At 43.3% G+C, this 25076-nt stretch overlaps 1 protein-coding gene across 6 annotated transcripts in view; it reads right to left on the minus strand.

Moving 5' to 3' along the window:
* The window catches only part of FRMD4A (FERM domain containing 4A), a 673627-nt gene that overhangs the window by 350356 nt on the left and 298195 nt on the right, over positions 1–25076 (minus strand). The window lies entirely within an intron of this gene.

The following is a 25076-nucleotide window of genomic DNA, read 5'->3' on the forward strand; positions in this document are numbered from 1 at the left end:
AAGTGTTGTTACAAAAAGAGTAAAAAAGTTTAAAAATATTAAAAAGTTTATAGTCCCTATCCGGTTGGCTCAGTGAATAGAGAGTTGGCCGGGTATGTGGAAGTCTCGAATTTGATCCCCAGTCAGGGCACACAGGAGAAGTGACCATCTACTTCTCTTTCCTTCCCTCTCTCCTTTCTCTTCTCTTCCCCTCTATCAGCCAGTGGCTTGATTGGTCCAAGTGTAGGCCTGAGGACAGCTCGGTTGATTTGAGCATCAGGGGATGCCAGGTGGATCCCAGTTGGGGCACATATGGGAGTCTGCCTATCTCTCCTCCTCTCACTTAAAAAATAAGTTTATAAAGTTAAGAAGTTACAGTATACTAAGGTTAATTTGTTATTGAATAAAATATATTTTTTAAAAATTTAGTGTAGTTGTACAGTGTTTGTAAGGTTACAGCAGTGTACAGTAATATCATTCCCAGCTCACTTCTTACTCACTCAGAACAACTTCCACTCCTGCAAGCTCTATTCATGCTAAGTGCCCTACACAGAAGTACCACTTTTCATCTTTTATACTGTACCTGGTCTATGTTTAGATACATTTAGACATACAAATACTACCACTGTGTTTATTCGGTAGCCTGGATGTAAGAGGCTGTACCTGATTGTCTAGCTGTGCAGCAAGATATGCCATCTAGGTTTGTGTACATGCACTCTATCATGTTTGAACAAATTACCTGATGCCAAAATTGCCTGACAACACAATTCTCAGAACACATCCCTGTTTTTAAGCGATGCATGACTATAGTTGGATCTCTTCTATATCCTGCCTATTTCTGACAGAGGCCAAGCAGTCCACGTAAGTGAAACAGTTACTTAGCCCAAGGCTCAGGGTGCCCCTGAATTTGTAAGAGGTCCTTTCCCTCAATTGGCCCTAAAATTGGAGAGGCAGGAGGGCCAGGGAAATAACCGATGGAAAGAAACTGAACTCCCTTTAATGACTTAAAGAGAAAAAATGTAATTACACCCATCTAGGCCATGAAGTCATCTGAAACTCTATAAGAAAAATCAGCTTAGACGTTATTATTTGATTTATCATGAAAAATAGAATAAAGTTTTTAAGAAACTTTTTTTTAAAGGCTCCATGTAGTATAATTTGTGGCAAATTTCCAAGCGAGGAAAAGGAAATTGGATCAGGGTGTTGATTATTTCTCCCTTGATGTAGAAACAAAGGTGAAGATTTAAGATTCTCCTTCGAGGAGCAGCCTTTTAGCAGCTAAGTGCCTTCCGTTAGAGTCTCTTAATAAACCTGGGACAATCATCTAATTGTAGCACAGCTGGGGCCAGACTTCTTGTTAATTAAGCACCCGTGATGGGCAGGTCTGCATCTCCTTCCTGAGTTTGACCACAAGGCAGTGGCCGGAGCGCTCTCTCAAGGGAGTACTTCTCCTCCTCTACCAAAACTCAGGACGCATTTCAAAATGTGAAGGCCAGAGCAGCCCCAGCAGCAGGTGTTTTAAGAAATTGTGTTTAGAGTTCAGACCCAAGTTGACAACTCCTTTCTCACCTCCTGTAGGGAAGTATTTACTTGTCGGGTTTTACACCCCACAACCTTCTGGGTTCCAGATATTGATTTCTTAAAAAAATTGTGGTAAGATAGACCTAACATAAAATTTACCATTTGACCAGAGTAAGACAGAGAGAAAGAGAGACAGACAGGAGGGGAAAGAGATGAGAAGCATCAACTTGTAGTTGTGGCACTTTAGTTGTTCATTGATTGCTTTCTCGTATGTGCCTTGATCAGGGGGCTCCAGCTGAGCCAGTCACCCCTTGTTGAAGCCAGCGACCTTGGGCTCAAGCCAGCAACCATGGGGTCATGTGTATGATCCCACGCTCAAGCTGGTGCGCCCGTGCTCAAGCCAGTGATCTTGGAGTTTTGAACCTGGGTCCTCAGCATCCCAAGCCAATGCTCTATCCACTGCACTATCGCCACTGTGCCACCACCTGGTCAGGCCCATTGACCACTTTTAAGTGACATTAAATATATTCACATTGTGCAAGTGTCATCACCATCCATTTCCAAAATGCAAAACTGACATTCCATACCCATTAAACAACTCCCCCCAGCCCTCGGCAACTACCATTCTACTGTGGGCAGAAAAGGCACCGCATGCTGAACCTGACAAGCCCAGGGAAAGCCTGCATGGTGGCCCTGCAGCCTCAGAGACCTCGAGTAGCCACACAGGATGGTCTCAGATTAAAACTGTCTAACTACAAGCAGTTCATAATGGGTAGTCATGTCTTAGGGAGGTATTTTTGTCTAACAAAGGTCAATGGTTATCTTAGTCTAGCCTGTCTGTTGTCCTTTTTGCATCTACTTTAATGTACCTGATGACATGTTTTTAACGTGTAAGGGTCTTTTCCCACTCCCCTCTGGGCAGGCACCCCACCAGAGTGGGAACCAACAAACCCCCTCATTATTATTGTTATCATGTTAATTGCTAACTATTAACTATCTTATTCCTGCCTATGTAAAAGAAGTTTCAGTTTATACATTTTTACTTTTATCCAGTCCCAAAGATTTCCCCACCTCCGCTTTGCTTTCTCCCACCTGTCTCCCTAATCTATCACCCATCAATTTCATGTAACCACTTTATGTCTTCCCCTTTGATTCTGGTGTATAAAATAAGTGGTGAAGCCACAATTTTCCAGCACTTTCTCAATCTGTTGAGACTTTGCTTCCTGGCAATTGTCAACAGTTTGGCTTAAATAAACTCATAAAAAATTCTTACAGGCTTAAAAATTTCTTACATTAACACTACTTTCTGTTTACGAATTAGAATACTCTAGGTTCTTCATATGAGAGAAACCATACAGTATCTGTGATTTTGTGACGGCCTTATTTCTCTTAGCATAACATCTTCACGGTTCATCTAGTTTATAGCATGTGTCAGAATTTGCTTCTTGGCCCTCAGCGGGTAGCTCAGTTGGTTAAAGCATTGTTCCGACATGCTGCAGTTGTTGGTTTGACCTCTCCTTAGAGCACATACAAGAATCAACCAGTGATACCATGAGTAAGTAGAACAACAAATCGATGTTTTTCTCTCTGTCTCTCCCTTCCTCTCTAAGAATCAATAAAAAAACAAAAATTTGATTCTTTTTTAAGGCTGAATAATATTCTATCGTATGTATACATCACTTTTGTTTGTCCTTCTATCCACTGATGGACACTTGGGTTGTTTCTACCTTTTTGCTCTTGTGAATAATGCTGTTATGAGCATGGAAATTCAAATAACTGTTTGAGTCTCTGCTTCCATTTCTTTTGAGTGTATGTATACCCAGAACTGGAACTTCTGGATCATATAGTGATTCTGTTTAATTTTTTGAGGAAGTGCCATAGCATTAGATACTAATCTTTTCACCTACTGTTTCTGCCTTGTTCCGTCCCTGAGCCTGTCCTGAGGCAGGCTAGGCCTTTGCGCAGAGACAGTACTGATATTTAGCATTTGTTGGCTGGCGGCCCTGGGTGACCTAGTGCTCATTTGCATGCACAAGCCTCAGCTGGCACCGCCCTTTGCTACATCTCTTTAACCTGCATTCTCATTCCTAGGCTGGGACTGGAGTCCAGCTTACATTTTCGGGGGCAAGGCACCCAGAGTGGCCCTAATGGCTCCTTCCTCCTGGATATTCAGCACTGACCACTCTGCTTGTCATGACCATGGGCCTTAGTAGTAAGGCAGGATGATTCCTCCACTGAGGGCCATGGGCGAGGGAGGGAGGTTGAGCATGGGCAGTACCCACTGAGCAAATGACTCTGACTACAGGCTAATTGAGGCTGCGGCCTCATTTAAATTACCCTGAACATATGTCAAAGGGTGTGAGTTACGGTCAGGCACCAGGATGTGGAAAGTCACCAGAGAAGAATTAGGATTCTTTCTCATCTGAAGAAGGGGTCCCTACTAGAAGCAGGGTTAGCAAGAGGGAGCAAGGCCTCAGGACCACAGCCTCAGCAGCCCCAGCCTCCACGGAAAGCAGACAGTGCAGACTGCAGGGCACTAGCCCACTGGCTTGGCCTGAGCTGAGGAAGAAACAAGCATACCTGGGGCATGCAGGTCCCTGGCACACCCTCCGCCGTTGGACACCAGGCTTCTGAGCCAATAGACTCGGCCTGCTGGAACTCTGCCAAACTCTGTCAGTGCAGATTCAGGAAGTAGTGAGGCAGGAGCAGCGAGGAGGGAGGGGGTCTGACAACTGCCAACGAGCTCTAAATGAGGCCCCCCAAACCCCCATTGTGCCCAGTGATGACAGTGAAACCACCAGTGGCTTCGGCATCTCCGTAGTCTTGAATGGCAGGTCTGCCCTGCACTAAGGACTGCCAGCTCCCTGCCCCGGGTTCAGCGTTTCCGCTGAGCAACCCTCTCCTGCCCAGTCTGTCTTTTCCCATGGACCAACAGTTGTCAACCCTGGCTGCCCATCACAGACACCTGGGAAGCTTTTACAAAATGCGTTCACCTGGTCCCACCCCTAGGGACTACAGTTCTATCTGTCTAGGGGAGAGAGTTGGTATTACTATTTTTAAAAAGCATCTTAGGGGTTCTAATGTACAGCCAAGGAAAGAACCACTGCCATCCTCTTGCACTGTGGTCACTGTCCTGCAGAGTGTTACCTAAGTGTTAAGCCAAATTCGGAGGGACCCAAAACATGAAAGACAGGAACAAGGTCCGTCGGTTATACATCAAAGCTTTATTGTCTAGCTTGGCCAAGCAGCAGCAGCTCCAACAGAAATCTGAGGGAGAGCTCACCGGCCCTTTGTTCTACATAGTTTTTATAGTTTTGTAAGTGGGAAGTACAGAAGCAAAAATTGTAATTAGGAGTCCTTTACCACTATTGGTTATAGTCATATGTCCTTTAACATGATAGGATCATGTTCAATTTGCAAGCCATACATCATTTTGGAGAAAACAAAATTTACAAGCCAACACAATGGTAGAAAGATGTCTCTTTACATATTAAAGGCATTCCTATATTATCTAGTGTTCATCTGCTATCTCTCTGTCCAGAGTCACACGTGTTAACCACACGCATTTACATAAGAGAGGTAGTTTTGGTGGGGACAAATGCCCGCGAATGGCTCATTGCTATAAGAAAAGGTTTATTTTGGCTTTTCTCTCCCTATTCCTGGCTAGCCATTCACCCTTTTCCCCACAGGTGTGGTGGAACGTCTGGGAATCCATGTTTTCCTCCCCTTTGCATTTACAATACAATGCCAAGGGCCATCCTGGTCATGCCAATCACACAGTACAGAGAGAGACTACTCTCACAATTTCTCTGCACACCTTAACCCAAATTAATAAAATGTTCTCCAAGCCTCTTAAAATATTAATTCTGTAGTTTTTGGTACCTTACAACACCTCCGGATGAAGTGGCTCAGTGGCTCCTCACTAAGAGTCTAGAAGATCAACCTGCATTAGAATCCCCTGGAGCAGTGGTCCCCAACCCCCGGGCCGCAGACCGGTACCAGTCCGTGGGCCATTTGGTACCAGTCCGCAGAGAAAGAATAAATAACTTACATTATTTCCGTTTTATTTCTATTTAAGTCTGAACGTTTTATTTTAAAAAATGACCAGATTCCCTCTGTTACATCCAAGACTCACTCTTGACGCTTGTTTCATAAGTTCGACAATTATATTTAAAAATACCACAGTTTTACGCAGGTCACATAATTTTATTTTGTGCATTTATCCATCCCACCCTAAAGGCTGGTCCGTGAAAATATTTTCTGACATTAAACCAGTCCGTGGCCCAAAAAAGGTTGGGGACCACTGCCCTGGAGGACATGTTCCAGTACAGATCTCTGGTCTCGCCTCAGTTTTTGGCCCAGTAGACCTGGTGTAAGCCCCAGATGTTTTCGTTTCTCACATGTTCTCAGGTGAGGCTCAAACTCTGGCCAAGGGACCGCACTCTGAGAACCCTTGATCTAGGTCCATGACATTCCTTAGATTCGGGTAGCTGACAGGAATGGAAGAAATGTAGTCATGCACTGTATTTACTGTTTGCAGCTTCATTCACCCTCTTCTAGAAAACTGCCCTTTACATCTGAGAATCATGGAAGAAATACTCAAGCCGGGCGGCCTGAGCCTGGGGAGGGAGCACTAATAAATGACTCCTTCTCCATGTGCAGAATGGAAAGTCAGCGCTTACGGACCTTCCACCCAACTCTCTCTTGTCCCTCCTCTGAAAAAATAATTAAGGAGTTAAAAGAAACATTTTGTTAAACGGAATCAGATTTTTCTTCCCACCATGAGGGCCCCCTCTTATTGACTTGAAAAGCCTGAATGTTAGCAACACATATTTATTTCTAAATTAAAATGGTTTCTTACGATGTGATACTTCAGTGCTTGAGTTCCCCAAAGGCAGAAATGAAGCAGCCACACAGAGACCCTGAATCACTCACTCTTTTGTCCCTGGTGGCCCAGAGGCCAGAACATTCAGAGGTTACAATCTGCCCTCAACAAAGAGTGTTTAGACTCTCGTTTTGAAAAGGAGTGACTCATCTTTGGGTTATTTTCTTGTCTATCTCCCATCTCAGCCTTCTCCCCACCCCTCCACCACAAAGCTACAGGCAACACACTTACTCTTCTTTATCTCAATGCAAAAAACACACCAATGCTGCTGACAGTGGAACCTGACTTCCTGTTATTAAGGAGGACACGCTACAATTTAATGGAGCAAGGTTTCTAAGCAAAGCAGAAAGCCAGGGTTTGCTTCCCACCTACAACTAACTAGGTCACAGCTGTAAAGGAAAAGACAAAACAAATTGAAATCTCTCCAAGGTAGGGGCACTTGATGTCATCTGTGGCTAAAACATAAACACTCAATATGTCTTTTTTAGAAGGAGGAGCTCTAAATTTTATGGAAACAAATATAGACAAAGTGTTCAGGCCTGCTGGTTTTATTTACTGTTTCTACAAAACAGAGAGGGAAATGGGAATGGTCTTCATATTGTAAGGTCACAAACTGCCTTTAATCCATGCAGAGGACTTCTTGAGGATTGTGCACAACGCATTAAGATTCCCATTTGGTCACACGAGGGTTACAGGTTTTTTAAGGCCCAGACTGTTTTAGGTCTATAGGACTTCCAAATTTGGCAAATGTCAAATACTCATAGTGGATTCTTTGACCTTGGTAAGATGTCAAGTAGGGAGAGACTATTTCAAAGTGTATTATATTTTTTTAAGATCCACCGTTTCCAAGAAAAGCATGCTTTTCAGAAGGAACATGTGAATGTGCTGTGTTTTTTCCTTTCCCTCTTACGAGCCCCTGCACCATGGGGATTTCAGTTCTCATGAAGTGGCTTGGACAGTCACACTGATCTTGCCCAGATGTTTGTATAGAATAGTCACGGTAAAGATGATAGACGACAGATAGATAGATAGATAGATAGATAGATAGATAGATGATAGATAGATAGATATAGGTAAATATATATAGCTATAGATAGATGGTATAGATAGATAGGTACATAGATACACAGAAATAGAGATATAATGAGATCATAAATAAGTAAATATCCGGAGATCTAGATAGATAAATGATAGGTAGATACATGGATAGATGATATCTAAAATAAAGATGAGAAGAAAAATAATCTATGTCCATGTACTTAGTTAGGACACGTTAGAGTCTGACTACTCACTAAATCTTCCATGGACCCAGCACCAGTCTGACCAGGGAGTTTGTTAGAAATGTAGATTCTCACGCCCTGCTCTGGACCTGCTGAATCAGAACTTGCACTTGACAAGATACCCAGGCGATTCCTTTGTATCCTGAACAAGATGCACAGCTTTAGAACATGACATCCTGGAACAGTGATTTTCAACAACTTCTGTTTTCAGTGATGGAAATCTTCACCCAAATGAAATCTTAGATGGAAACATAAGTAGCTCAGAAGTAGCATTCCTGTGATGAAGGTAGGGGTGAGGAGTCTGTCTTCCCAGACCTCTGGCGGCATGTCCCACCCCGACCACGTCTTTGTGGCAGTTGCTTCTACGTCTGTGGGGGCAGCAGGGATTCTGAGTGTATGGGCCCTAACTCTGACTGGCTGGAAGGACACAGGTGACCAGTCCGAGTCTCTGAACAACATCTGAGCACTGACATATTTTGGGTAGCCAAGCAATACTAGATGATGATTAACAATAGATTTTAAGATATGATCACATGCTGAAGTAGAGCCCAGAAGAAGTTCCACTGAAGGAGAAATCAAGAGAGCTGACTTAACAGGAGATGGAGACAACACAGAGATTGAAGAAATGGTGGTAGCCCAAGATTAGGGCTACCAGACAGAAATAGGACACCCAGTAAAATTTGAATTTCAGACAAAACAAGATGAGACAGACTTATATTCAAGAACTATTTGTTATTTACCTGAAATTCCAATTTCACTGGGCATCTTGTGTTTTGATTTGCTGAGTCCGGCAGCCCCAGTTCCTTTCTCAAGGGTACTTTTCTCAGCAGCGTGGGCTCCAAGAGTCTCACTCTAGTTTAGACCTCAATCCAATTCCCTCTGAAGAGTTCTCTGGAGTCAGTCTGCCGGGTTCAAATCCCAGATCTGCTAATGCTGGCTGTGCAACCTAAGCAAAGGATTTCATCTCTCTGTTCTGTTTTCCTTTTATTGTACAAAGTAGAGATTCATGTGAAAGCTTGCCTCACAGGGCTGTCCAGGGATTACAGAAAAAAATATCTGTAAACTAAAGCACAGTGCCCTGCACACAGCAGGAGCTCAGTGAATAAATGTACTTTACATTTTTATCTTTCAGGTCAAGGCCTCCTGGGTTTCGGAGACTTCTTTTCTGAATTTGCTCCTGCTCATTTTCTTGGGACCTGGGACCAATCTGAAGAGGGAAGTGGGGGAAAGAAGAGGACATGGTGCCTGAAAAACCACAGAAGGAGGCGCTTTCCTCTTCTCCCCCAGGGCCCTGGCCTGGCGTGTCCATCTGGTCAATGCATTTCCTTCTTCCTGCTCCCGGAGTGCCCTGTCTGCGGATGAGCCAGGGAAGGAGGCAGGAAAATGTGTCACTTGCTATTTGCTCCTTGACCCTGGCTGACCCAGTTAATTTACTCCAGGATGGAAGGAAGCACATTCAGGAGACCTTCCTTTGCCAGAGCTTCTTGGCTTTACGCAATCAGGGAGTGAGCGCGCTTTTACTTCCTCGATACTCAGTTGAGTGATGGGAGTTCTCACAGCCTGGCCAAAGGGACAAGCCCTAGGACAGTGAGAGCTCCCATCTCAAGGTCAGGTGTTCTCAGAAATCTGGCCAAGTACTGGAGCAGGCATTTGGGAATGTCTTATTTCTTCTTCTTGGTGTAAACCTGACCTACCACTGAAGCCGATTGTCTGCCAGCTTTTGTTCCTATCTTTCTTTTCATGAACTCCAATATCAGAGACTAGATTCTGACAATGGTCTTAATGGTTGGTCCTAAATGTTAAACAAAGCAAGAAAACCAAGGTATCTTGACAGGGAGTATGGGCTCCAAGTCCGCCCAGAGAAGATGCTGGAGTCAGCTTCCGTGATGGATTCCCAGCCAGAGACCCTAATGGAATCAGGCGATGATCCCGAAATGGCTCTCTGAGTGCTGCACGTTTCCCTGAAACAGTGTTCTTGGCTTTACTACTACTCCTCTTGGCGCCAACCCATCGCCTGCAGCCACAACTCTTTCCCAGGAAGCTATTGTTATTTGTGCATCTGATAGTTCACAGCAGAGCACACTGACAGCAAAATTTAGAAAGGAAAGGCAATAAAAGAGCGTCGCTGAAAAGGACAAAGCGCAGGCTTTCAGTCTCCTGGTGGGAACTGAGAAGCAGAAACCACCTCTTGCCCCGCCCTCAGTACAGCCAGTCAGGACTCTATAAAAAATCACTCTCAGGCACAGTGCAGCTTGCATGGAAGGTGGGGTCTGCCTTGGAGATTGAGAATGAGAATATGCACTACTGACCCTCCACTGGGGATCCCTCTCTATAGTGTATTCTCTGCTCTGCCCAGAAATACCCCTTCAACTGCCACCAGGAGCTGCTCCGTGTCCCCAAGTACACACAGCACACACAATGGGGTGAAAGGAGTGGTTCTGTTTGATCAGGGCCAAACATTCCAAATAAATTCATTCTCGTCTGGGAAAAAGCACTGCCTTGTTCAGAGCACAATGTTCCCATGTCTCAGCTTACCATAAAGCATTTCTGATACACCTGTTGGGATCATTAGTTCTGCCAAGAGAAGGGAAGTAGCATCCTTTGTCCTATATATTTTTTTTTTACTCTCCATTAACTATGTTTCCATTGTGGTATTGTCCCTTAAGAGAAACTAACACAAACAGAAGAGAAAGTTACAAGATTTCTTGTGGCTTGGCAAGTTGCAAAATATATGCACAAAAAAATACATGCTTCAATAATAAGGGTAAACTAGGAAATTAAGGATAATATAAAATATAAAAAAGAAAAGAGCTACTTAAAAGGATAAGTGTGGAAAGGTATCCAGAATGAACCAGTTCAACCCCATCTGTAGCTCTGAGTGTTCTGGCAGCAAAGGTAAAAACAAAAGTAAGCATATTAAATCAGAATTTATCTCCTAAAAGAAATTAACAGGGTGAAATATATATAAGGGATATTGAAAAAAACATCATATGGAACAATATCTTTAAGTGTAATTTTTTAAAAGCCTCAGAAATATTATTAAGTATGTTTCTTTTCTGGGCTTTCTGAGCCAGGTGGGGCCTTACCTGGTCCTACCTGCCCACCCACCGGCCAGGCTGTACCCAGACACCCCCACAGCTCTGTGAGTGCTTCATGCAGTGCTTCAAGACTATTCCTGCTACCTTTTGCTTTGAATCTACTTCTCTAATTTCTCTGGTCTTCATCTGGCTATTTCACTCCAGATTTTTCTAGCTCCATCTAACATGACCCATTCACCTTTCTGTGGGGCTTGTTTTAGAGATCACTGCCATCAGCAATCTCTAACATTTTGCCTGGGTTTCCTATTTTGTAAATCCTGCTCACCCTATTCTACGTCCTGCCTGCCCAAGACCTGGGTCACTTGGCCCCAGTTAAAGGCTCAGAATAGATTGCTGCATGTCTAAAAAAAAGGATACTGGGCCCTGGTTGCTTGGCTCAGCAGTAGGGCATTGGCTCGGCATGTCGATGTCCCAGGTTCAATTCCCGGCCAGGGCACACAGGAGAAGTGCCCATCTGCTTCTCCACCTTTCCACCTCCCCTTTCTCTCTCTCTTTCTCTCTGTCTTCCTTTTCCCCTCCTACAGCCAGTGGCTCAATTGGTTGAAGCACATCAACCCCAAGCACTGAGTATGGCCTCTGCCTCAGGCGCTAAAAATAGCTTGTTTGGAAGCATGACCCCAGATGGGCAGAACATTGGCCCCAGCCTGGGGTTGCTGGGTGGATCTCGGTCAGGGTGCATGTGGGAGTCTGTCTCTCTATCTCCCCTCCTCTCACTTGGAAAAGAAGGAAAAAGAAAGGATACTGAACATCAGCCCTCAATAAAGATGAATTAAATCTTAATAAAATAATCTCATCAGAGAGTTAAGAAAAAAATATCAATAGGTATATTGATATTTGATTATTTAACTTCCTAAGTATATAATATAAAGGGCGCAAAGCTATGAATAGCTAACATGTCCATCGACCTGCTTTTCTTCATGTCAGATGTCCCTATGAGGTGTTTGACTAAGTGCTGGAAGGCAGGCAATTCAGTTGCTTTATCACACAAGAGGCAGAAGTGAAGATATTCTGAGATTAAAACTAAAAAGATTAATCTATGCTGTGATAAATATTCAGAACAAACAGTTGAGAAGTGAGACTTATATTGTCCACCAGTTGGAGCACCATTTCACATTGACATCTGTTGGGCAGATAAAATATATTATGCTCACTTTGTTAAAGATGGTGCTGCCCATGTGGAGGCCCATCGCCCAGGTGATATTAATGTGTGTTGGGGGCGGGCTGTGGGCAGGCAGGATCCTTGTAGCCTGGGGCTTGGTTTTAGGACTAAGCCTTTCCCACTCTTTTTGATGTGGGGTGGTGCAATCCCATCATGCCTCAGATAAGTGACTTTGTATTAGAGACTTCCCTATTTTGTATATTGGATTAAAGGTTTTGATTTCTGCACTATAAAGTGGGGCAGACCGGGAGCTTGCTCTCTCGGTTTCTGAGATTAGCATTAGAGAGGAGAGCAGAGAAAGGCCACGTGGAGGAGAGGAGAGGCGAGGCAGCCAAGATGGCAGAGTTCTGAATGACAAGTCAGTTTGTGCAGAGTTTGTGCAGAGAGAAGGAGACGGGGAACAGAGGTGAATAGGGCTGGTGAGGTAGAAACTTTGATTCTAGGAAACTCAGATAAGTCAGTGGCTTTGGGAGCCCTGAATGGAAAGGGAAGTGTTTTCCCACTGTGTGTATTTCTTGCCCACCAGGTGCAAGCTAGGATTAAAGCTAACAGCCTACCAATTCTTGGCTCCATTGTTTCATTACTGTCTGTCTGAATCTAATGTGAACCTGCATGGGCCAGGCGGCTGTGATGGTGGCCGTGGCTACTGGCTTTACAACATCCTGGTAAGTATGGATAGAACTAATATTTTCATCAGAAAAAGAGCTGTGAATCCATTCAAGTTCTTGGTCAAGGACTTGGTTGGGACCTCAGAATTCTCCTCTATCAACCAAAAAAGAGATTTAGAACGAGCCACTTCAATCAAAAAGAACCTCATTTGGCTCTGATTTTGAGTAAGACTACACACTGCTGGTTTGAAAATCTGAGTTAGGAGCAAACCAGACTTCTAGGTGGTGGAGTGTTTGCTTCATTGGGTGAAATTGTTCACTACCGTCCACTTTAACACCAGAGAACTTCGGCCAAAAGCAAAACAATGTGGCTGATGCTAAACCGCCCTATCAGGCGATGATCAGACTGTATGTTCAGTTGCTTCTGATGTTTTATTCCCCTTGCTAGGTAATAAACTCATGCTTTAAGCAAAGAGGATGCAGTCTTCCAATTTCCCATGGCTGGAGGGCATGCATTCAATTTATTTAAATGTAATTTAGAATTTGCATGTGACCTGTCAAAGGATTCTGATTTAGCAGTAAGATTATGTGCCAGCTCGAGGGCCTGAGGATCTATTCAAAATTAGTTTTTTGTACCAAGATGTCTCCTTCTCATGAAATTCAAGACTGGGGAGAGAAGATAAAGATATTTGGGTTGGAGTGGCATTCGCTTTATCGCAGAAGCTGAAAAATGGTATCTTGTGGTCCAAATGTGGCCTGCAAAATGCTTTGTTTGCTATGCAATGTGTTTGTCTAAACTCAGAATAATAGCCAGCATATAAATATTGAGATATTTCAACTCTCATACATATATTTTAAGAAAATTGCACAAAGATTTTCTTTTGAGAAGCCAGAATTTCCAGGAACACCAGCCCCAGGTCCCTGGGTGGCAAAGCTGAGAGGAGCTGGCTTCCGTTTCTGGGCCCGAGTGCTCCCGTCTGCAGTGTGCCTCCGTCCTCACTGTCCGATGTGTATCTAGCCAGCCTGGCTCCTACATGCATCTGAGTTATAATGCCTGTATGGGGCCCTATTTTACAGGATGACTAGAATGAATAGAAGCAGTTAGAATTAAGATGAGGGATTAGGTCCTCAGGGTACTATAGAGAAGCGATATAAGTTTTATAAAATTGCCTGTTTCTGATGGGTGGGTCCCAGAAGGAGCAAGGAAAGTCTTGTCCTACATAAGCCCTATTCAAACACACATTGCACATGTTTTTCTCATGCCCCTTAAGGCCATTTAACTGAAGGAAAAAAGAAATCACAGCATCCTGAAGATACTTTTGTTTGCTGTCAGGCATGTGGGTTCAGTGTTACCCAGAGTTGACCACAGAACACATATCCAGGAATTGTACTATAAATAAAAGAAAATGAAGATGACCTGTGAATGGCTTCTGTGGCTGAACTGAATGCCAAGATACAGGTATTGCCCCCAGGAGTGATGTTGAATGGGACAGCGTGTGGCCTGGCCAGCCTGGGTCCTCTCATTGGGTGGGTCCTCAGGAGGGACTGGATAGCTACCAGCAAGGCTACGGTGTAAGCATGGCACTCTGTGCTGCTGACTTCAAATCTACAAGCACCCCTGTGTGTTTCCAGAGGGTTTACTCTTTCTTTGGTAGCTCTGCTACCTGAAAACCCAGAGCTGGGGGCCAGAAGGATAAGGGGGTTCTCTCTCCTCTCCTTCTCCTTAAGTACTGAGTTGACATCTTAACGAGATGGGTTCCAGGACCTGGCGCCTACACTGCTGCCTACATGGATGGACCTGGCCACGTCACATGGCAGTGCAAAAGCAAGGATGTTCCTGCACACGTGCAGAAGAAGAGCTTTCTCAGAACACTGGTGGCAAAGCATGTCCACACCCAGGCACACCAATTCCACTTTGGAACAAAAGAGGCCCCTTCACTAACATCAGCCCAGAATTGGTGGGAGGGACTCACAACAGGCCCGCTGTTAAAACTATTGTTTCACTCGGAATTTGATGTTCCAGAGGCACCTTCCTCCCTAAAAGGGAAGTGTAAGGGGCTGAAGAAAGGAGGTATGCATGCTATAACTGTGTGAATAGCCTCTATTTCCCAAATAGTAGACCTTTTATAGCTAGGATCCAAATGAAGGGTTATGTTCAAATTGCTAAAGGCTGTGATCTTCCTTGAGTCCCAGCTGGCAGACGAGGGCAAGATTTTCTTCTATAAGAGAGCCACGAAAACCCAGTGAGACAGAACCTGATACCGAAGACATGATGTCTGCAAGTTCACTTCAAATCTGTTTGCTTTACAGAGTAGTTCTGAGTCCTTAAACTCAGAATGCAAATTAGGACTTGTTCATTTCTGGCATTTGGCTGTTGACTCCATCCTAAATTATACTTTCTAAATAAATTCTTGGACTTGGCTAGGTTATAATGTCCTGACACATAACATCAACCCAGTTTTGAAATTTTTTCAGAGGCAAAGAAAAACAAAAGGAAACAAACTAATAGGTTTTCTTCAGATACCTCTGAGGAAGTCTAACATTTAGGACTGAAGTGCTGGCTTTGCTGCAGGCCACCAACATGTGATGCTGAACTCTGCCTTTTCCCTTTTCTCTGGCCTTATTTTGAGGGGAGGGGTAGAAAAGTTCTAAGGGACAATTGCAATTCCTTTTTTTCTTATATAATAGATTAAGAGACATAGGAACACCGTGTTTCCAAGGCGCCATACAGAGGAAGATTCTCTGCTGGCTTGGTTGTCATGACCTGCACCCACTGTTCCCATTGTGGCCTCCACTGGCCTTGCTCAGGACTGCCCTGAGCTTGGGTGACAAGCATGCTAACAGTTCCTCTCTTTTCCTGTCTGCATCATTTTCCCTTCCCTAGGCTGTATTCTTTTTTCTACCTCACTGGTGCCTACTTTGCTGGAAAACTGTACTTCAGATACTGTTTCTCAAAGCTTTGTCCATGTCATATGTCCCAGAGGTTGAGACTCAGTATGTCTGTGGTGGGGACAATGCATCCGTGTTTAGGGAACACAGGGCGATTCTGATGCATGCAGTCTGCACACATGCTTTTTGAAAATGAGAAGATGGTTGCTTGGTCCTCATCTTCCTTGACTATCAGCAGCATGGGACAGACCAACATTCCTTCTGAGAATTTATCTTTAATTCTCTTTCTACCTCACTGGTTACTCCTTATTTGTCTGCTTTGCTTGTTGGTCCACAAGCAACTGAATTCTATTCTTTGGAGTGGCCTTGGGTCCAGTCTTCTGACATTCCCTTGCTCCCATTCACACACATTCTCCAGGTGATATTACTGAGTCCTGTACCTTTAAACACCATCCTTCAGTGTTGTACTGGTAAATGTTTATCTATTAATTCTTTAGAAAAAAAAAAAAGCCCTGGTTTGTAATGTTTGCCAATTTTCATAGTGTAAATTCCCCCACCAAGAAAACTATCCTCAGTGCCTGAGGCCTGCATTTGAATCAATCAAGTCAGTGGCTATGAGAGGAGAAGAGAGAGAGAAAGCCGAGAGGGAAGGGAAGAGAAGCAGATGGTTGCTTTTCATGTGCACCTGACTGGGGATCGCACCTGAGATGTCCACACACCAGGGCAATGCTCTATCCACTGAGCCAGCTGGCCAGGGCCATGTGATCGGTTTTTGTAAGCCTGGAGAAGCCGACTCCAGTACACTCCCAATTAACATCCATGTTCATATCTCCACTCCAGACCTCTTGCCTAAATACAAAACTTACATTTTTAATGTCCTCCATTTGAATTTTTAATCGTTATCTCCAGTTTAACACATCCAAACAGAGTTCTTTCTCTCCCCAGTCCCGTCTGTCACCCCAACCCGCTGTTCCTGCAGTATTTCCCCTCTTCGTGTCAGTGCCCGTCTGCAGTTGGTCAGGAGTCATTCTTGACTCCTTGCTTCTTCTCTCACTCCCCACCCAGCCCATCTGCCAATCCTGTCAATTCTATCTTCTCTCTATCCATTTCTCACTGCCTCCAGTACATCATCTGGCCCAAACCATCATCATGTCTCATCACAATTAGCAATCCCCTTCACAGTACGCCAGCTTTGGTGACCCCCTTGCTGGTCCTCACATCCCTAAGGGCACTCGGGCGTTATACCTTTGTACTTGTGGCTTCCTCTGTCTGGACTGACCTTCCCCAAATGGCTGCCTGGCTTACTGCCTTATTCCTTCATGTCTTTCCTCAACCATCATCTTAACAGAGAGCCACATTATATACCAATGTATCATCTCCCCTCTCATCTTATCTTGCTATATTTGCCTTTAGAAACCTTATCATGAGAGCAGTTACTTCACTCTATCCCTTGGGCCTAGAACACTGCTTGACATGTAGGAGGTACTAAATAAAAATTTATGGAGTTAATGAATAGGTTGTTGGGTTCTAGATATTACATTCCCCATGGTATTTATGTTCTAAGACTGATTTTATTTGATTGAACTCAGACCACACACTCCAGAAATAATCAGTATACTTGTAAGCTTTATTGGTTTTCCAATGTTCTAATGGAGAGACTGGTGTGACCATTTGTAAGTAATTTATCCTTGTGCAAATGTGACCCTGGCATTTTTGAAAAAAGTTAGTCAGTAATGGAGGAAAATCATCAGAGGCATATTTATAGACTATCTCAAAATATCCACATACAGATTCTGATTGGGAAGGAAAAGGGCTGCTCCTGCAATCACAAGTGTAAATTGTGTTTTCAGATTTCAAGAAGTTTTTCATAATCAAGTTCTCCGCAAATAACTGGCATTCTCACGTCATAAGGTATATAAATGTTAAATAACTATATTGTACACCAGAAGCCAATATAATATTGTATGCCAACTTTACTTTTTATAAACTAAACCCCCCTCAAAACTAGCATCCCTAAATAAGTCACTTTGTTAAGACTGAGCTTGACACAAATATTCATCTTAATAAGAAAGACAGGCACTTGGCAACCCTACCCTTCAGGTGACAGTTCTGTTTGATTAAAGGTTTGAGTTTATGGGCCCTGGCTGGTTGGCTCAGTGGTAGAGCGTCGGCCTGGCATGCAGGAGTCCCGGGTTCGATTCCCGGCCAGGGCACACAGGAGAAGCGCCCATCTGCTTCTCAACCCCTCCCCCTCTCCTTCCTCTCTGTCTCTCTCTTCCCCTCCCACAGCCAAAGTTCCATTGGAGCAAAGTTGGCCTGGGCGCTGAGGATGGCTCCATGGCCTCTGCCTCAGGCGCTAGAATGGCTCTGGATGCAACAGAGCAACGTCCCAGATGAGCAGAGCATCGCCCCCTGGTGAGCATGCCAGGTGGATCCCAGTCAGGCGCATGTGGGAGTCTATCTGACTGACTCTCCATTTCCAACTTCAGAAAAATACAAAAAAAAAAAAAAGGTTTGAGTTTATGACCATATGTATGTATATACCTATATATGACAGGCATTGTTTTAGGTTGTGGGGAGTATTAGAAAAACTGACCACATCCTCTGAAGTAGTTAGTTATTAAGTGACTTGAAAAGAGAAAAAAAAAGATTGAAAAAATTCACAGATGTGGTTCATCCACTCCCAGATTAGAAAACAAAGACCCATGGCCATAGTTTCTTCTATATTGTTTCATGCACATAAGATAATATTGTTCTCAGAGGCGTGCTGATGAAACAACACAAGTGAAAGTGGATTCTTTTCAACTTTGTGCTCAAAGAAACTCTTATGTTACACAGGTGGATAGTATTCATTCTGCTACAGCAATTTATAAGCGATCTGATTTCAAAACACCTACAGAAAGTGTTCTAAGAATATGTGATTGGTTTTGTGAACATAGCTGCAAGATGGCATGTGGAGAAACCTGGAAGGGGCTTTGTCCATACGCCAGTGGAGAAGAACTGTGCAGGAGGAGCTGGGCTGGATATTTGTGATTTCAAACTGACTGGAAGTCCTGCATGCCTCTCCAACTTTAGAAGGCTGAGTTTAATCATCCAGAAAATGATCTCAGTGTGCTGGTTACTGCATAGGATGTCTCAGGATTATGGACCCAACTTGCAAGGAGCTTAAAAGTGTTTTTTTCCCTATTGGGAATAGCACTTTTGACTAAAAAATCCAACATAATCAACTTATTTCTTTCTTTTTCATGTGAAGACACAAGAACGCACAGGAACTAGCTAATTCTTCTTAAGCTAGCATTTGAGCAGAGGTTCTCAATTTGGTTGCACATTAGAATCATTGGGGGGCTCAAATACTGATGTGTGGGTCCCCTCTCCAAAGATTCTAACATGCACTGGTCTGGCAGACGGCCTGGGCATTGGGATTGCTAAGGCTCCTCAGGTGCTTCTAATGTGAAACCAAGACTGAGAAGCACTCCTTTAGGGTGAGTCATGGAATTTGACCTATGATGCTAGTGAGAGTCCCAAGAAGTAATTAGGACTTGGGGAGGAGTAGTCTAAATAGAGAAACTATCATCTGGTTTTACATTAAGCACAATATCCACCCTTTGGTCAGGACGGTGACGCTCTTGGGGGTCCTGATCACTGGAAGAGAGTTCCAGTTCTGCTTTCCACACCAGCATGGCCAGAGGTGGATTAAGGTCAGTTGAGGCCTCAGGCACAGAAAAAATTATTGGGCCCCTTACATTAGAAAAGAAGTGCAAAGTTGGGGTTTTGCCAGGCCCTTTAGAAGTTGGGGCCCAGTGTGCCTGCCATTAAATCTGCCTCTGAGCATGATGAATAAAAAGTCTGGAGTGGAAGCAGTAGGAATGGCCTTTCCACCATCCAATCTCATTCTGGCCAAGATGAAAAGTCATTGGTTTAACTTGACATAAGCTGCTGTCAGAAATGAAATCAATGTTGGTTCACCAAGCTGAGGTCACTTAAAACTGTATCAGACTAAACAACATGGACAAAATGGTCTTCAGTGCAGCTTGTGAACCAGAGTCCCTGAGATTTCATGTTCTTTATTCTCCAGAGAGGTGTGTATTTATAGAAGAAACAAAACCTACACAGGATGAGGGGGTTGGATAATAATATGTGTGACTACCCTGATCTGTGAACAGTTTCTTGGCCGTCTGCTTTCAATGGTAATAAATATTCACTAAAAGCCGTCTGCTGTATATGTTTTTGGTAGTCTTACACTTGCCTGCATGATTACATTCAGAATGTAAGCACGACACACTTAACTATAGAGACCCTGTTGTATTCTGAATTCTTAAGTTAGCTAGCTTAGCAGCTGTGATAATGTAATGGTTTGCAAAATTATAGATTGGCAATATGTCAACCTGGAGTAACACATCAAATAATGAATAACGTGGGTGCAAAAAGGTTTAATTTATATTGTGTTAAAAATACTGCTCCCAGAAATATCACACCATTTCAATTTTTCCAAGACAAAAAACAAACAAAAACAACCCTTTCACTCAAATATTCAAATAATTGTGGTAAAAGAGAATGCTTTCTTGTTTCTTTTTTCCCAATAGAAATGTTAAATTTACATTTAGTCTGAAGAGACGTATCATCTGAATCTGGTCATTTGTGCGTGCACACCCTTTGAATGACTACAAGATTTATGGTATGGACTTAGAGTTCAAAATACATAGGAGAAGAGTATGAATCTCCTCTGTTTGAATTAACATGTAAAAGTGGACACATTTTCCACCAGCAATAATGGGGCTCGTGATAATTTAACATAAGAAGTGAGGTTGTTTCTGTTAATATTGTAACTCTGGTCCTCTTCCCAAATTTTCTCACTAAAGAAAATTTATAAGAACTTTCAAATTTCATTCATTTTCTCATCTAGTGAATATCTATAACACTTCTGTTTCGAACCAGAGTCCAAGATGCACTCCCTGCTCTCAGAGCTTGTCGTCATGTAGAGGATGGATGTGATGGAAACAGGATGGAGGGAGGAGGATTCAATACAGTGTGACCTGTGCTCCTATATGGAAAATGCAGAGGGCTGTAGGAGTCAGAAGGAAGAGCTCTTTGGGGAGGGGATGGGGACCTGGAAAGGCTTCCACAGGATGTTACCGTTAGACTGAAGAAGGGTGAATAGAAAGTTAAGAAGGTGAGGAGGCCCTGGCCAGTTGGCTCAGCGGTAGAGCGTCGGCCTAGCGTGCGGAGGACCCGGGTTTGATTCCCGGCCAGGGCACACAGGAGAAGCGCCCATTTGCTTCTCCACCCTTCCGCCGCGCTTTCCTCTCTGTCTCTCTCTTCCCCTCCCACAGCCAAGGCTCCATTGGAGCAAAAAGATGGCCCGGGCGCTGGGGATGGCTCCTTGGTCTTTGCCCCAGGCGCTAGAGTGGCTCTGGTCGCAACATGGCGACGCCCAGGATGGGCAAAGCATCGCCCCCTGGTGGGCAGAGCGTCGCCCCATGGTGGGCGTGCCGGGTGGATCCCGGTCGGGCGCATGCGGGAGTCTGTCTGACTGTCTCTCCCTGTTTCCAGCTTCAGAAAAATGAAAAAAAAAAAAAAAAAAAAATGAAAGTTAAGAAGGTGAGGGAAGAAGGCAGTGTATGCCAATCCGACAAAAGCCTGTGCAAAGGCCTTGAGGCAAGGAAGAGCACAGGAGTTAGGATATATAGGTCTGGATAGTAGAGAGGATAAAACAATGGGGAGACAAGCATCCTTATTAAGTGAATGCACTAAATGTTGAAACCAGTGGTTTTCAACATTTTTACACCTGTGGACAGGTGAAAATAGGAGAATTATTTCAGGAACCACTAAGACAGAAATCAGCCTAAGCATAAGTGAATTTGACTAAGATCACTGAGTCTACAATCTTCATACAACATCAGAGTGGTTACTCTTTCACGTACGGCACAAAATTTCTGGTGGGCCAATCTGCAGACCAGTGGCTGAAAAACACTGCTGTAAACAGCACAGGCTGGGCCACATCGAGCTCTGCTCACTTAGGTTTTGGTCCTGTAACAGTAATTACCAACATGAAACTATTTCCTCAGATTGTAGGATCCTAGTAACTTAATAAAACATTCACCCCTGCTCCAAGGCAAACTGCCAGAAAAAAATGTCCACATTTGCCTTTCCTTCACTCATTTATATGTTATGTTCTTACATTCATTAGAATTTTCCATGAAGTTCATTTTTACCTTTGGAGTGAAAACATCTGGCTTTAGAGGTAGGTGAGCCTATGGAAATAGTGGGCTTGAGCAGGTTTAATTATTGGCACAGGTGTGCAAAGAGTTAGAAACACTTTGTTTTCCACGTGTCTTACATACGATTGAGAGTCTAGAAAAGGGCATTTATTTCCAGGAAGTAACAACTGTTTTGGCTCTTTTGCATGAATATCCCTCCAGGACTGCCCTGGGTGACAGTGAGGTATGACTAAGAATGTGTGTAAAAGGCCATCAGTTATTAAATACACAATTCAAGTGGTTTTTCACTCAAAGACAAGCAAACTTAAAAAAAAGGCCTTTCATCAATGATTGATTTCTATATGCCAGGTATCATGTTAGATTCTTACATATAGTATCTTAAATCTTTAACATATGAAAATAAATATTCATTAATGCAGGTGAAGAAACCGAGGCTGAGAAAACCTGGACCACTTTGTCAGTTCCACACGATAATTAGTTAGGAACAGTGTGGCTGCAAACCTTTCCGCCCTTCCCTGCTGCTCCCTGTAACACCTAAATTGTCTTCATTTCCTTTTTTTTATAACTTTTTTTTTAATTTTTATTTTTTATTTACAGAGACAGAGAGAGGGATAGATAGGGACAGACAAGAACAGAGAGAGATGAGAAGCATCAATCATTAGTTTTTTGTTGCAACACCTTAGTTGTTCATTGATTGCTTTCTCATATGTGCCTTGACCGCGGGCCTTCAGCGGACCGAGTAACCCCTTGGGTCCAAGCTGGTGAGCTTTGCTCAAGCTAGCTAGATGAACCTATGCTCAAGCTGGCGACTTCGGGGTCTCGAACCTGGGTCTTTCCGCATCCCAGTCCGATGCTCTATCCACTGCGCCACCTCCTGGTCAGACATCTTCATTTCTTATATAGCTGAATTAAAGCCTTATTATACTGACTTAAAATTGTTCTATTTATATAAACCTGTAACCCTAATCTCCCCTGTTTTACCAAACTTAGCATCTTATATTTTTTTTTCTGTTTTTTGCCCTGCCTGGCATTGGGATGGACTCATGGAAGTCTGTGGAAACATGTGAAAAAGAACCTGCCTCCCAGCCTCAGCGAGGGTGTCTATAATCCGGATTTGATGAATATATTAGCATCCTTAAAAAGGTGCATTTCTTCTCTTTCAGCTCAATGCCCAGGCAGTTAGAAAACAGAAACAATTGCCAGTGCCCTAGAAATCATCAGTTATTCTCCCAGTTGGTAGCTTCTCTGCCTTGGTAAGTCTGCCATATTCCCTTGCATGTGAAGTTCTGGGGGCAGGTGGGCTGTAGCCAATTTCTCAGGGCCACACTGCAATATCGAAGCACACCAGAGAGCAAAGTGACGGAACACAGACTAAATGGCACAGTACCTAATTTAGGCCCTGCTCTGTCATTGGCTGTATGTCCCTAGAGAGATTAAGTCTCTCCATGCCTTAGTTTCCCTGTTCAAACATGACAAAAGTAATACAGTAATCCCATTATCTGTGTAAATGATTCATGATGGTAAAGTAAGGTGATGGATAAGAAGGCGCACTGGTATAAAGATGTTATAGAAACGCGAGGCCTTGGCATCACTAAATAGGCGAGACAACTCCAATGATTGTCAGCCTTCAGGCTGCTCATGTCACTGAAAAAGCTGCCATTGCTATGAATGCAGGGAGTCCTCAGATTAGAAAGCTGGTCCTCAGTGTCTTCCCTTAAAGCAGATGCCATTTCTTACCTTTCCTGCCCTCTTTTTATATAAACATAAGACTGATCCTGAATATTGTCATAAAATCAGCAACAATATAAAACATCCAATTGTAACTGACATGACATCATATATTCTAATTAGTCTCTCTCTCCCTTGTGGGAGAGGATGGGATGGTGGGCTCATAGAAACACAGGACACTTTCGTTGTGAGTAATGTCCCTGGGGTCCTAGCCGCACTGCTTCCATCTAGCAATAGACAGTAATAGCGTGTCTGATGCTCCAATAATGGGCGTGCTTCTCCTAAGGGCCCAGACGCTTTCAGGTCAGGCTTCCAAGCCCTGGGCAACACTGGCTTGTTCCCAAGGGCAAAAACCAGGTCTTTGTATTTTATACGTGACACTGTGTTCATATATTGTCAGTTTTTCAAAAATTGGTGAACAATGAATAACAGAAATGGTAACTGCATACATCTTGATTTATTAAACTTTCAGCTGGAAATTATAATGCTTAAATAAAGGTTTCCAGGTTACTGTGGATTTTTTTTTGTGTGTGTATGTAGGATAACTCTTTCATTAGTATTGCCATGAGATACAACTCCAGTGTATACAATTCATGTTTCCAAGCTAGTGTTTGTGAACAGAATCTATTAAATAACCTTAGTTACCATACAGATCAAAACATTTTCACCAGAGCTTAAAATCACATTCAACATAAACCTGAGAAATTTATAACTTTTGCAATAACTGTTGGTCCTATGCTCTAAAGCCCCTGGTATAAAAGGAACTGCACAGTAGGCACTGAATATATACAAGCTGATGACCCTGATATTGAGCACAAGAGAGATGTCTTACTCTAAAGACCTACACATAGCCAGAACAAGAAGTTATGGTTTTTTTCATTGTTACTCAAATGGCAGAAATAAATATAACTCATCAAAAGTCAAGAAATCAACTCTTTTTAAAAGTCTAGATAACCCTTCCATATTTTTAAAGCTTTAATTATTCTTTCCTTAAATTTACAAGTCACTGAGTAGTAAGTATACAAACCTGAAAAAAGTTACTTAAATTAAACACCGTTCCCCTTTATAAAATGTGGCAGGTTGTTATTGATCAAGAGAGCCCCTTGCCTTGTTGATCTCAAATTAGACCTAAAGCATCTAAGTAGACGTCCAGAGCTCACAAAGGGGCCTGCCACGATTCAAACAGGGGCTCTGGGGGTTTCTGAGACCGACCAACGATTCCACCTCTACATGAGTGTAGGCACTGTCCCCACACAAAGGGGCCCAGCATTTCGAGGACAACTAGCTTTGCATTAACTACAGTCATCACCCAAACTGCATCTGCCACTCCAGAGAAGTAAAAATTCTTGGTATTGTTTTACAAGAGCTTCTCTGCCAGGGGCTACGGTAAAGTAAGCATGCCTTCAGAAAATTAACAGTAATTTTGAGCCAAAATCTATGGTAGTAAAAAACAATCAAACAAAAACAACAAAAAGCCCCTACAAAAACCAAAAGGATAGCAAGGTATTTGAAACAATAGTAACAAACAACAACAAAACAACAGAGGTGATTTTAACCAACCAGGTGTACAACTTAAATCCTCAAGGTGTCACAACTCCTTTAACGTCATGATTAGCCCCTTTGAAGACACTGTCACCCAGAAAGGAAATTTGCAGCCTGCTGCACTAACGGATCTGTTTCACTAAACACAGAGGAGAACGGGTTTCACAGC

This window comes from Saccopteryx leptura, chromosome 5, assembly GCF_036850995.1.
Source record: "Saccopteryx leptura isolate mSacLep1 chromosome 5, mSacLep1_pri_phased_curated, whole genome shotgun sequence".
In the NCBI taxonomy this organism is placed as follows: domain Eukaryota; kingdom Metazoa; phylum Chordata; class Mammalia; order Chiroptera; family Emballonuridae; genus Saccopteryx; species Saccopteryx leptura.